This window comes from Macrobrachium rosenbergii, chromosome 14, assembly GCF_040412425.1.
Source record: "Macrobrachium rosenbergii isolate ZJJX-2024 chromosome 14, ASM4041242v1, whole genome shotgun sequence".
NCBI lineage: Eukaryota > Metazoa > Arthropoda > Malacostraca > Decapoda > Palaemonidae > Macrobrachium > Macrobrachium rosenbergii.
Window position 1 is genome coordinate 28,103,955 of NC_089754.1, and position 12,322 is coordinate 28,116,276.

At 35.4% G+C, this 12,322-nt stretch overlaps 1 long non-coding RNA gene across 1 annotated transcript; it reads left to right on the forward strand.

The window, feature by feature from the left end:
* The first annotated feature begins 1,376 nt into the window (after positions 1–1,376).
* Positions 1,377–12,073, forward strand: LOC136845846 (uncharacterized). Its single transcript, XR_010855272.1, has 3 exons — positions 1,377–1,796; positions 6,698–6,770; positions 9,786–12,073. It is a non-coding gene; the product is annotated as an uncharacterized lncRNA (long non-coding RNA).
* The last annotated feature ends 249 nt before the right edge of the window (positions 12,074–12,322 follow it).

Consider the following 12,322-nt stretch of genomic DNA (forward strand, 5'->3'; position numbering starts at 1 on the left):
TTATTACTTTTATTATTATTATTATTATTATTATTATTATTATTATTATTATTATTATTATTATTATTATTATTATTATTATTATTATTATTATTATTATTATTATTATTATTATTATTATTATTATTATTATTATTATTATTATTGGAGAAACAAATCTACAGTTATGAATAAGTACATATATTTGAAGATAAATCAGTAGAAGAGAAGAAGAAGAACTTGTTCGGAACCCCTTTTCAATGACCTGATGCGTTGTTATTATTATTATTCCATTATTAAGTTATTATTAAATTATTATTATTATTATTATTATTTTATTAAACTATGGAACCGGAGAAACAAACACAGATATGCAATGTACATCGTTTTTGATAAATTAGTCCCAGATAGTCGTCTGGAATTTCTAATTGGTCCTTTCCCGATGCTTTGACAGCACTTTTGCTGGTCATCAGGACTGCAAAGGCGCCTGCAACATCGGTTACTGGAACCGGTCGTCAAACATAGATTACCTGAACTGGAGAAAGTCCAGCCAGTCGCATCAAATTTCTAATTGAGACAACACTATCATAATGGTCTTTATTGGTAAAACAACTGCAATATACTTCCTGGAAATAAGTTTGTTGGTGAATTTATCTTCCTGCGCAAACGATTTATTGCCTTCCATAAACAAACTACTATCTATCGCCGCACCCTCCACTAGTCTTCTTATGCCAACATCTTTATTTCTAAAAATTACTTTAGATTCTGCCAATTTTATGCGGTGGTCGAGTTTAAGACTGTGACTAACTAACACATTGTTTTCTGCATGTAACTTGTATGCTCGTTTGCGTTCCCCGATTCTCGTGAGCAACCCTCTACCACTTCACCCAAAACATTTAGAGTAACATTTTGTACAGGGAATTTCATAAACACCAATATGTTTATTGTTGTGATTCTGTGTACTGTTGTGTAAAATAAGTCTTTTAATGGTGTTATAAATTTACAGTTTTCCTTATTCTGTTCAAGTGTGGATTAAAAGGGAGTGCAAAACAATTCATAAATTTATTTTTGTCGTGTTCTTTTGAGGAACCTAAATGGAATATCCTTCGAGCATTTTTAAAAATATTATTAATAAAATTTTTAGGGTAACAGTTTTTTTAAAATATCTTCGATGTGTTTAAGTTCTCAGTCGATGAAGTCGGGGTCGCAAATTTTCAGAGCTCTCAAAACAAAATGTTGTTTAATTTTCACAATTTCATAAAAATCCATAATATCGATACAATCACGAATTTGAATTTAATTTTGAAAAAGAATAATAAAATAAAAGGAGCCGTTATAGAGATTTCACCTTTGATAATCACCTGTCTTAAGCCAAAGAACAAAGAGGAGGAGGATCTGTCAAACCCTGTGGGCCTGTGGCTGATCTCCTGACGTAGGTTAGCCACGTGCAATGGTTCCAACCATTTTCTTTCTGTGAGATAAACACTTGTCAGGTCATCTATATATTGCTGTCACATATATAATAAATGATTGATTTGTCGCCTGGATTTACTAGCATCGGCAGAAGAAAACCTGGTTAGACTATACAACATATAAAAGCCTCGGAAGACATAGATGGCAGCCGGCCGGGCTGGACTGTACAACACTGGTGCAATGAAAAACGAGAAAAAACAACTACATGGGATAAAGGATAGAATTTAAGCGAAGAAAACTGAAACAAGTAACGTCTCAAATGTCAAGGACAACGAGGCTAAGCTCGGTTAACAAGAAGTTCCGATAGCTTAGCCTAAGTCAAGGGTGAGATGTGATTACCGAAGGTAGGATTAACAATGAAATTGTGATGATATATAGGCCAGACTGGATGAATTCGTTATTATGTATATGGGACTGTGATTGAAATTGCCCAAATGCCCACCCAAAAATAGCCTTGAGTAATTCTAAATATTAGCTCCGTGCCTGTTTTTACCTTGGAAACTGGTTTTTTCTACACTTAGGGCGTTTGATACTGGCGGTGCATTTGTTTGTTGTCGGCCAAATGGAATGACCAGTAGATCTAAGTAGCTCCGCGGCAGCGATTTCCTTCTAACATTGACTTTTCTACAGTTTTTGGTTGCTAATTATGGATTTACCATCATCAATGTAATTAATGAGTCCATTCACAAGAATGTAATTAACCCCAGAAGTCCATCCAACAAGGGGTTTCCATACGCGATCTTCACAAGACAGAGCACGGGTACGTCATTCTGAAACGGTTTATATCCCGTCTGGCAAGTGCAATAACTTGTTAATGTATGGGTACCGACCCCGCCCCCTCCCGCGCCAGTACTAAACACGGCTTCGTGAATCCCTTTTTGATCAAATGTTCCCTAATATGTCTCGCATTCATGGAACTGTTCCATACAGTCCGTGCGGAGCTGATACTTGGAAATAGGGTGAAACGATAGGGGATGAGAATCATGGGTGGCAGAATTTTCTCTTTTCACTCTATATTTAATTGGAGAAATAACAAAAAAATTAAACCTTGAAGAAAACCTTTCAAAAGATTGAAGCTTCATTAACAAAATGAGCTATAGGAAAGTGCCATACGAACTAAAGCAAGCATGTGAAGTCTTTGTAAAATAAGTTTTGAAGGCAATTTTGAATCTGATATGGTGTCCTCCCAAATACTGGGACAAAATGATTGGACACTTCCTTCCCAGCGCTTATTTAATGGTATACTGAACACTAATTGCGTATGTATGTAATGTTTATAGATATTACTCAAGATTTTAGTTGTAATCAGCACGATAAAACATTTTGTTGCATATACTAGTGAAAATATGAGGTGGAATTCCCGTCTGTCATGTGGTTGAACTGAAATGCATTTTTACCCTTAATCCACCTCCAATTTTACAGGACTGGAATTGATTTTGCCCATGATTTGAGCAGATGTGAAAATGCCGAGAATTTTTTATTTGCAGGTGCTTGTTAATTATAGAATTAGGGCTTTCTTTGGTAAAACTTGAGTTGCACAGCCTGATTCCTGCCAGTCGCTTACTGGGACTGGTTACCACCTTTATGGTAGGTCCAGCCCCAGCCAGGTCAGAGCACATCACCTTAAGTTAGGTTAGGTAAGATCTGGTTAGATGAGGACCTGGCATTATAGGGAAGGTTATGGCTATATATGAGGAGCCTGTCCCTGTTGACGACTGGTGGAATCAGACCATGCAGCTGAAGTAAAGTTTTACACTTTCTTTTTTAGCCATTTACCAAAGAAATGCTGGTTAAGTATTTTTATAGATTTTAATATAAGAATACTTATTTATTGATATCCTAGACCCCGTAGACCTAATATTACTCAATATAATAATTGTAGCATATAGGCAAATAACCGTATTATAGGCTATTTATGCTCGCTTAGCCCCAATAACCCTGATGGCGTGGTGTATGAGGCACTGATGCCATTGGTCAAGACATCTTTATCGGTATCATTGTTAATATTAACAGAGTGACGTCACATTAATTTTAAAAATAAAGTTCATTTAATATATTATTTGGTTCATGCAGGAAATTGTATGAGATAATTGGTATAATTAGGATGATTAACGATGAAATGACTTGGCTGCCTCATAGGGAACCGCAGCCCAAAGGTGTGGCATAATAGGATAAGAATTTCCAGCTGGCTTAGGTGGTTTTTAAATGTGAAATATCATTTTGGTTTAAGTCATTTTGGGTTTTTAAAGAAATTTTCAACAATATTGCAATTTAATCCGAATTTTAGGTCCAAATTTGACATCACAAAACCAAAATTGTGTTGAATTGGGAAACATAACCATTTGTCAGCAAATACATAATGACTAAGGAATTTAATATAGGGGTCAATTAATACGGCTTTTTACAAGGACATAGCCTGTATGATAATTTTATCATCCATTTTTACTTGGATACGGTAGCCTAGCCTATAGCATACGGTAGCCTAGCCTATAAGCCCTCTGGTAAGGGCAGGGCCAGGCATGGTACCCCATGGTAGGTTAGTTTAAAGGCAGGTTAGGTTAGTTTTCAAACAAGCTACGGTATCAGGAAATCCAATCCTGGTTGGATCAGGTCAGGTCACACTACCCTAGGACGGGTTAGGTCAAGTTCGAGTAATCCATGTTGTTCAGTGAATTAAAGTGTCATTTTGATCGCACTTTGCTATATCTGTATCTGTAGGCTAGGCCTATTAGTTCAAAGCCTTTTAAGAATTTATATTAGTGATTTAAACTGTATTCCAAAAACACGAGGGAAATGCGATGAAAAGTAATGTTAAGCCAGCGGCTTTTGTTCATTACTCATTGCTACACTGGTCTGCTATTCTAAATTTGTTTTGTTTGTTTAAGGCTTCAGTTTTTTTTTTTTTTAGCACCTTGGTATGCAAAGCATGTAATTGGCTGAGTAGGCCATAGCCTAGATTATAAGTTTTTGAGTTAACCTATGCTATTGTGATTTTAAGTAGCCTATTGGCCTAGGCATAAAGTCATCACGGGCCTAGCCTATCCATGCATGCTTGTTCTGTGAGCCATACTTAGGACTAATTGCAAATTTCCACAGGCTTTTTCTTTGTTGGAAATCATTTAGACTTACTGTGTGCTTGCCCAGGACCTTAAAATGAGTTTCCCATAATTCCATTAGGTTATATCCCCTTCATAGACTTATTTCTCTTGTATGTCTGTGTTGTGCACTTGGAATGGTGTAGCTTAACACCAATTTACGTACAAGTTTTACTTGAGTATTTTGTTTTAAGCACATTTCTGGAGGACCTTCCTTCGCATTTGCAATAGGACTTTGTAATTTTTTAAGGATTTTTACTCTTGTCCAGTTTTACTCTTGTCCATAGCGCTAACATAGCTTTTCCAGTCCCTGTAGGCTAACTAGGTTAGGCTGGATCAGTTTTCTTTTTGTATAGTTCTTGCCGAATACTTGTAAATTGAGTAGCTATGTAATCTTTCATAACCACAAAAATCGAGAGAGGTTATTGAGAGGCATAATTTGATAAAAGGGAATAGTATGCCTGACCGTTAGTATTCTACCCCCACAACTGTAGCCTTTGCTTTCAGTTTACATAGTCTGCCCTATGTAGGTGCCCAGTTAGGCTGGAAAGTAATAGAATATTGATAGAAATTTATGCATTTCATTTACACAAAATTATTGAATGTGTGAAATGTTGATAGCATAGGCTGAGAGAGATTTCACATCCCAAGGCAGTCGTCATCAGCTTAGACTAGGGAAAAGTGTTGTGAATATTTTGATATGAAGGTGAATTAATAGGCCATTATCATGTGCAAATAAAAAATTGGGAAATTATTGCAATCATCTATCCTCCCTTAAATTGTCTCTGGTAAACAGTAGCTAGCCTATAGAATACTATTCCAAATAGCAAGTTTGGCAATGGGAATATGTACGGGGCATTAATTTTTCAGTGCCAGTGTTAGGGATTGTACAGCGCAGACCAGTATAAATTAGGAAGGGTTTAGCATTTAAAATTTCGTTGTACAGTACATATGTTTGAGTAAAGTAAAAGGGAAATGAGCTCTCTAGACCTCTGGGCTGCTTGGCTGTAAATGGAAAATGAGCCAGTACTTATTGTATCTTGTATTGAATGCACAGGCAAAGGGGTAATTTCTCTGCCTAAGGGAATGACCTTATGAACGTACCCTGCAATTTCCTGGTGGCCATCAGTACGTTTGAGGCAACATCTCTAGGGGCCACAGTCATTTATGTGTAGGCTTATGCCCTGTCATTGCCTCAAAATAGAATTTTATGTGTAGGCCTATGCTCTGCCATTGCCTCAGATTTAAGAAACTGACATGTAGGCCTATGCCCTGTCATTCCCTCAAAACCCAAGAACTTGATGTGTAGGCATATGCCTTGTCCTTGCCTCAAAATAAAAGGAATTGATGTGTAGGCCCATGCCCTGTCATTGACTCAAAATATACGAAATTGATAATAAGGCCTGTGCCCTGTCATTGCCTTAAAATATAAGAATTTGATGTGTAGGCCTAATCTCACAATGATATTAGCATTTGACATGCTGGATTATGATGAATTAATTATCTGTTTATCGGAACAGTCTTCCTAAGTCTGTGATTCATTTCAAATAATGTGGTCTGTGTGGAAACGCTTATATAAGCGTACACCAGTAAAAAGAAAAAAAGCGTGATGCTTGTGTATTCAGGCTGCGCATGATCGGAAATAAAAAAAAAAAAGATGCACAGACAGAATGATCCAAGATCTTCATAATGATATTTTAAAACTTATATCTTTTATCAGAGATGTCATCTCCATACTTCACAACTCCGGAAACTCAAATCTTTGATGTCGTAATTCATGCACGGAGCTCAACATGACCAAACGAGTCAAATGAGTACAGTACTAGTAATCACTTGGACTGTCAACTAGTGTGATGGCATTCCCCTTCTGAGAGCTAGCCAATCACTAGCGTGCACTGGGCGGGGCTTAGCTGCAAAGAGCCCTGGATTTTGCTATAGTGAATATGACTACCCAACTAAGTAAGATGTCTCATTAAGTAAGGAAGATGGTTAGAGGTTTAAAAAGAATATTAAAGATTGAATTGTTTAATACCGTTCATGTTAAACATGAGTGAAGGTGTGTATTAGGTAAAAGGAAAAGGTTTTGTAATGTAGCATCCGGGTTGTAAAATTATTGAAAGTATCTGACTAATAAATACATTTTATTTCAGACAGCTGGAGTATAAAATGAAACTTCAAAATACTCTTTTGAGGGAAATGTTCCGTCTGAAATTAAATTTGAAGGTAAGGCTTCATGTAAATTCAAGATATTTTTCTGATAATGAGTGTTTTAGGAAAATATAATTTTAAAGTAAAATGGTATAATGTTCAAGTTAATGTACTGTAAACTATAACTATATTATATAACATTGGTTTTCAGAAAAAATTTTAAAGTTAAATAGTATGATTTTCAAGTTAATGTAATATAAACTCCTATCTGTAACATTGGTTTCAGAAAAATTGTTTTGAGGGTAAGTGGAAACTTGCTTGATATTGTGGAGTAAAGTTGTGAAGTCCTTGAATTGCAATTGTTAGGATATGATACAGCAGTTTCAGTGTCCAAAATTAAGGAATTGAAGTAGACCCTTCTGTGTTGTGTATAGCAGAGAGGAAGTACTAAATAATAAATGTTCATAACTAGGTTTCATGCATTTGATCTTGAGTAACCAGGGTCCTGGGGGGAGGGTAGTGCCATCAGTGAACCTCATGTGGTGCACTGTAGGCATTACTTAAGGTTTTGGCATTCCTTGGGCCCCTAGATGCAACCCATTTCATTCCTTTTACTGTAACTCCATTCATATTCTTTCCTCCATCTTACTTTCCACCCTCTCCGAACACATTTTTAATAGTTCAGCTGCAAGGTTTTCCTCCTGTTACATGTCCAACTCTTTTTACAGTCAATTTCCTTTTTAGTGCTGAATGACCTCATAGGTCCCAGTGCATGGCCTTTGGCCTAAATTCTTTATTCTGTTCTAAGTAACCAGGACATTCTCACATTTGCTCTCCAAGTTCCCCTTACTGTCATGATCTTCAGGTGACAAATCCAACTGGGTATCAAAATTAGAGCAGTACCTTCAGTATGGAGGGTGAGTTAAGACAGCATGCTTCCTTGTCTGTAAGGTTCAAGTACTGTAGTTTCAGAAACAATACTCCTGATTCTGTAATAATTAGAATAGACAGGGGACCATGATTCTGTCCCAAATCTGAGAGAAGAATCCTATGCATAGTATTTGAGGAAAGGTTTATTGTTAGGTTTGAGTAGATTGTCAAGTATACCAAAGAAATTCTGAAATGGTTCTTTATTATAGCCATCTGGTTGCCTTATGTTGTTGGTTGTACAGTAATAATATTTTAGTTCTCAGTTCTCATTTTTGTGTGGCGTGAAGTGTACTATATCTGAAATGCCCCTCATAGTGTATAAGCAAGTGAAGCAGTTTCATGTTCTTGAAGATTAGTGGAAAACTTTGAATAGTGTTCAAAATTTTCTGAAGTTTTTATTTTTTTTTATCATGATTTTGGCTGTTGATAAGGTATGTAAAACTTCGATCCAAATTAGTTACATTGAGCAAAAATTGCATGTAGAAATACCCACTGTTCAATTTGAATGAGTTGGGAGTAAGGTGTCTGGATGTGAGAGAAATTAAATTAGTATAATAAGAGAAATTGATACATTCAACAAGCCATCATTCTTTGAAATGGGACAGTAAGTTTGGATGTCCAAATATTCATTTTGTTTTGGTATATCTTTGATATTTAAGGGGTCAAAAATTGGCTATTAATTTTATTGGACAACACAAGGTATTTGAAGTGGGTCAAAGTCATCATATCTTAAATTTGATTAATCTGCTTAGGAATCTTTCTGTTAAAAGATGATGGATTAAACTTGAAAACAGAAGTTTCTGTTCTGAATATTGGCTATCATATTATGCAGAGTAAAGTCTTGCTCTGTAATTTTGTGCTGCACTAGTTATGAAAAATGCCTTACTAAAACTCAGTATCTAAGGGGAGGGCCGGCAGGATCTTGGATAATATCACTTAACAGATATAAATTGAAAATTAAAGAGAGAGGCATTTTAATGAACAGTTCATAATGAAGTAAGTCCCCTATGGGAATATATTCCCTAAGTATGATAGAAATAGTTACTGGGATGGTCAAAACGTGCAGAATTATGCAGGTTATTGTGATTAACTAAAAAAATAGTATGATTTAGAATTTCTGACAAGGGCCTGAAGAAATAAAGCAGTTGGAACTGGAATTTAATAGGGTATATCACTTCAGAAGCTCACAGGGTAGTCCTGTAAAGGAAAGATAGTATGGTGAAGTAACCATTAATTACTTTTGGCAAAAAAATTAGGAAAAAAGAGTTTTGTTATCCATTAATTTTAGGAAAGTGTTTTAATCCTGAAAGATGGTGGTTTTGTTTGATTGAGATTTTATACTTGAGACGTGGTTTTAGTTAGTGAAGTTTGTTGCTGAAGAAATTAATCTACAAATCTTTTAAGAAAATAACCAAAAGTTGTACAACACCAAGAAAGGAAGTATTTAATGAATACTAGACTCTTTTTTGGAAATCTATGAATACTAGACTCTTTTTTGGAAATCTATTAAGTTTTACAATTGAAAGGTTGACAGAGGTCAAGGAATGAATGAAAATAGTGAATCCAGTTATTGTGAAATCTTCATTCTGAAAAAGTGGTTATTTCCTTTCAAAATTAGTGTTTGGTTCTAGCATATTACATGAAATGGTTTGGTATTTAGGTCAGAACAGTGCTAGCAGTAAACTGCTTTTTGAAAGTAGAGCCATGGAGAATGCCTGACATTTTAACTGATAAAGATGAGTGTGGGATGTTGGTGCCAGTAGAGATCACAGGATCCTTTAAAAATGTGGAAATGGTCTTGGACTAGAGCCAGGCTGAAGTAGCAATAATGATAATTTACTCCGATATATTTTTATGTTGCTGATTAAAATTAACACTTAAGAAGCACAGGCCAACTTTCAGCAAAATTTGCAGTGCACTAAATCCTTTTATTATATAACCATTTGCTGTAGCTGTGACGAAATAGAATTCAGTAGTATGTCCTTAAAACAATACAGTTGCACAACATTGAGCCAAAAAGTTCTGAGCCCCAATTGAAATGTAGGAACTTTAGTGAGCTTTGGGCCTGCTTATAAGTAATACTTGTCCTTCTGGTAATATTTTGTAAACAAAAGGTACTACGGTTTACGTGATATAATTAACTTTTTACCCCTTTTTCAGAAACACTACAATTCGCAAGTAGAATATTATACACGACAAATTTCAAGATTCTTCCACAGCCACCTGTCTTCAGTACCATGTTTATCGAATATAATTTTTCAGTGTAAATAATACTGATGGTTGTGAAATCAGTTCAGTATTGACCATTAATAGCAACTATTCTATTGGAGTTGTAAATAGTTTAGTTTAGCTCTGCATTTAATATATCTGTACTGTTAGTCTAATACCAGCCATCAGGTGGAATAGAATATATTAGGATTCATAGTTTTATCTTTACAGTACTGTCAATATTAGTATATGAGCCGTCAGGTTGCAGATTTCATCTAAATACCGTATCAGTTTCATATGTAAACCACAAGGGGGCTGTGGTTTGTTTTAGGATAATGTACATTCTTTTTTTCCATAAAATTCTTAGAGAAATATTACTGTAACGGTTGACTTTTCTAATATGAGGTAGTCCAGTTTGCTTCAAAATGAATGTGCCATTGTGTAATGTCAGACAGTTAACTTAATTTTTAGTTGGGTAGATTAACACCAGGTAAATCTGGGCAGTTTTAAGCAATTTTTGTAGGGTCTGTACTAGCTATTAGCCAGCAATTTGATAGTTTAAAAATTTTCATTGATATTTTATAGAAATGTTTTTATGATATTTAGCAAAAGATTAGAGAAGTAGATCTGTAAGGCCTTACCTTGAAGGACATATTATTTTTATTAATTTGAAGATGATCTCTGACAGTTGCTCTCCTGTGTGGTTCTTTTGGATTAGCTTCTGTTATGGTAATGATGGGGTTGGGGGTTGTGTTTAGTCAGAGTTTTCCTTCAGTTGCTTTCAGCTTTTTATTAGGTTGTTGCAATGCATAAGTTTTAAGCAAAGTACTGTATAGGATGAAGTTTTACTAGCTTCATGGTCATGCCTTGTAATATTTTAAAGATTGACACTCCTTTGAGACCTAGGATAATAATGACATGGTTTGATACAATGGGTTATCATAGACCAAAGTATTATTGTATGTACAATCTGATCTGAGGTAGAAATATTTTAGAATTTAGTTTAATTTTTAAGTGATAGTCTTTAGTCTTTACTTTGTAAAAAGGTTGCCATTAAAAAATGCATCATGCTAAACATTAAACAGAAACAGGTGATTAAAAATTATTACTACTGCTTATTTTAAGTGCATTGTTGTCACTGGATCTCTGCATATTTCAAGACACTGCAGGGGCTATTTAGTCTTATGTTAACAAGTGTTACAGGTGTGTGAAGTATTGATTGCTCAGAATTTAAAGTGCTACTTTTAAGAAGGTTTTGGTCCTGTTGACAAGGGTGGTTAGGTATGGGAAGTAAGATCGTTGGAAATTAAAAAATGTATCGTTGGGAAATATTGGGTATTTTTATATAAGTAATTTACCAAGTAATTACATAGCAATAGTTTCCACTCAGACAGCAGCGTAGATTCAAAATTTCATGGGTAGCACTTCAGTATAGTTGTGTGGGTGATCAGCCCATCCCACTAATGGAACATTGGAATGACCTAGCAGACAATTCCCATTCGCTTCCTGCCGTCTGTGCTGGCAACACCTGGTCTGGCGGCAGCTTTATTCATTATTTTCCGGTTATTTTACCAGATTCCGATGGAGGATTCTTTAAATCAACTATCTAAATGCATATACTGTATTGTAGTCCTCAAGCTGAAATCTTTCAGGATGAGTTTTTCTAATTTTTTGTTTACCTCTACCTTGATTCAGAGTCGTCAACGAGCTGCCGGTAAACAATGCCATTTGCATTTATGGTTTGTTTACCGGTTAGGCTTTTGCCGGTGCCAATAATAGTTTTGGCTTAAAAGTAATTCTCAGATGTTACAACATTCCATTATAAAAGTAAATTGTTGTATGTTATGCCTTTTCATTAGGCCATAACTTTGGCAATTTATGAATTGTTTTCCGGCTGTAAACTATTCGCGAGCCACCAATAATAGTTTTGTTTTAAAAGTAATTCTCGAGTGTTACGACACAAGCCACCAATAATAGTTTTGTTTTGAAAGTAATTCTCGAGTGTTATGACACTCTATTATAAAAGTAATTGGTCTATGTTAGGCCATTTCATTAGGCCATAACCTTTGCAATTTATGAATTGTTTTACGGCCTTAACTTCAAGAGAGCCGTCGATAATATTTGTCCCTTTAATTTTCGGATGTTACAGCATTCCATTATAAAGTGATGTGATCGGTGTATGTTACACTTTTTCATTAGGCATTGACCTCTGCAATTTGAATAGTTTCCCGACCATAGGCTTCTGGCGAGACACCAATAATGGGTTTGCCTTAAATTAATTTTCAGATGTTACAACATTCCATTATTTTGTCATTTCATTAGGCCTGTAACTTTTGGAATTATGGTTTATTTACTGGACCTATGCTTCCTGTAAGCCTCCGGTAAATAAATTTTTGACATAACCTTCATACCTGCCTTTGCAGAACTGAAAGTGTTGAGGCAGAAAGTAGTAAGGGGAGAATTGGAGGTTTTGTTGGCTGCTACGAGTA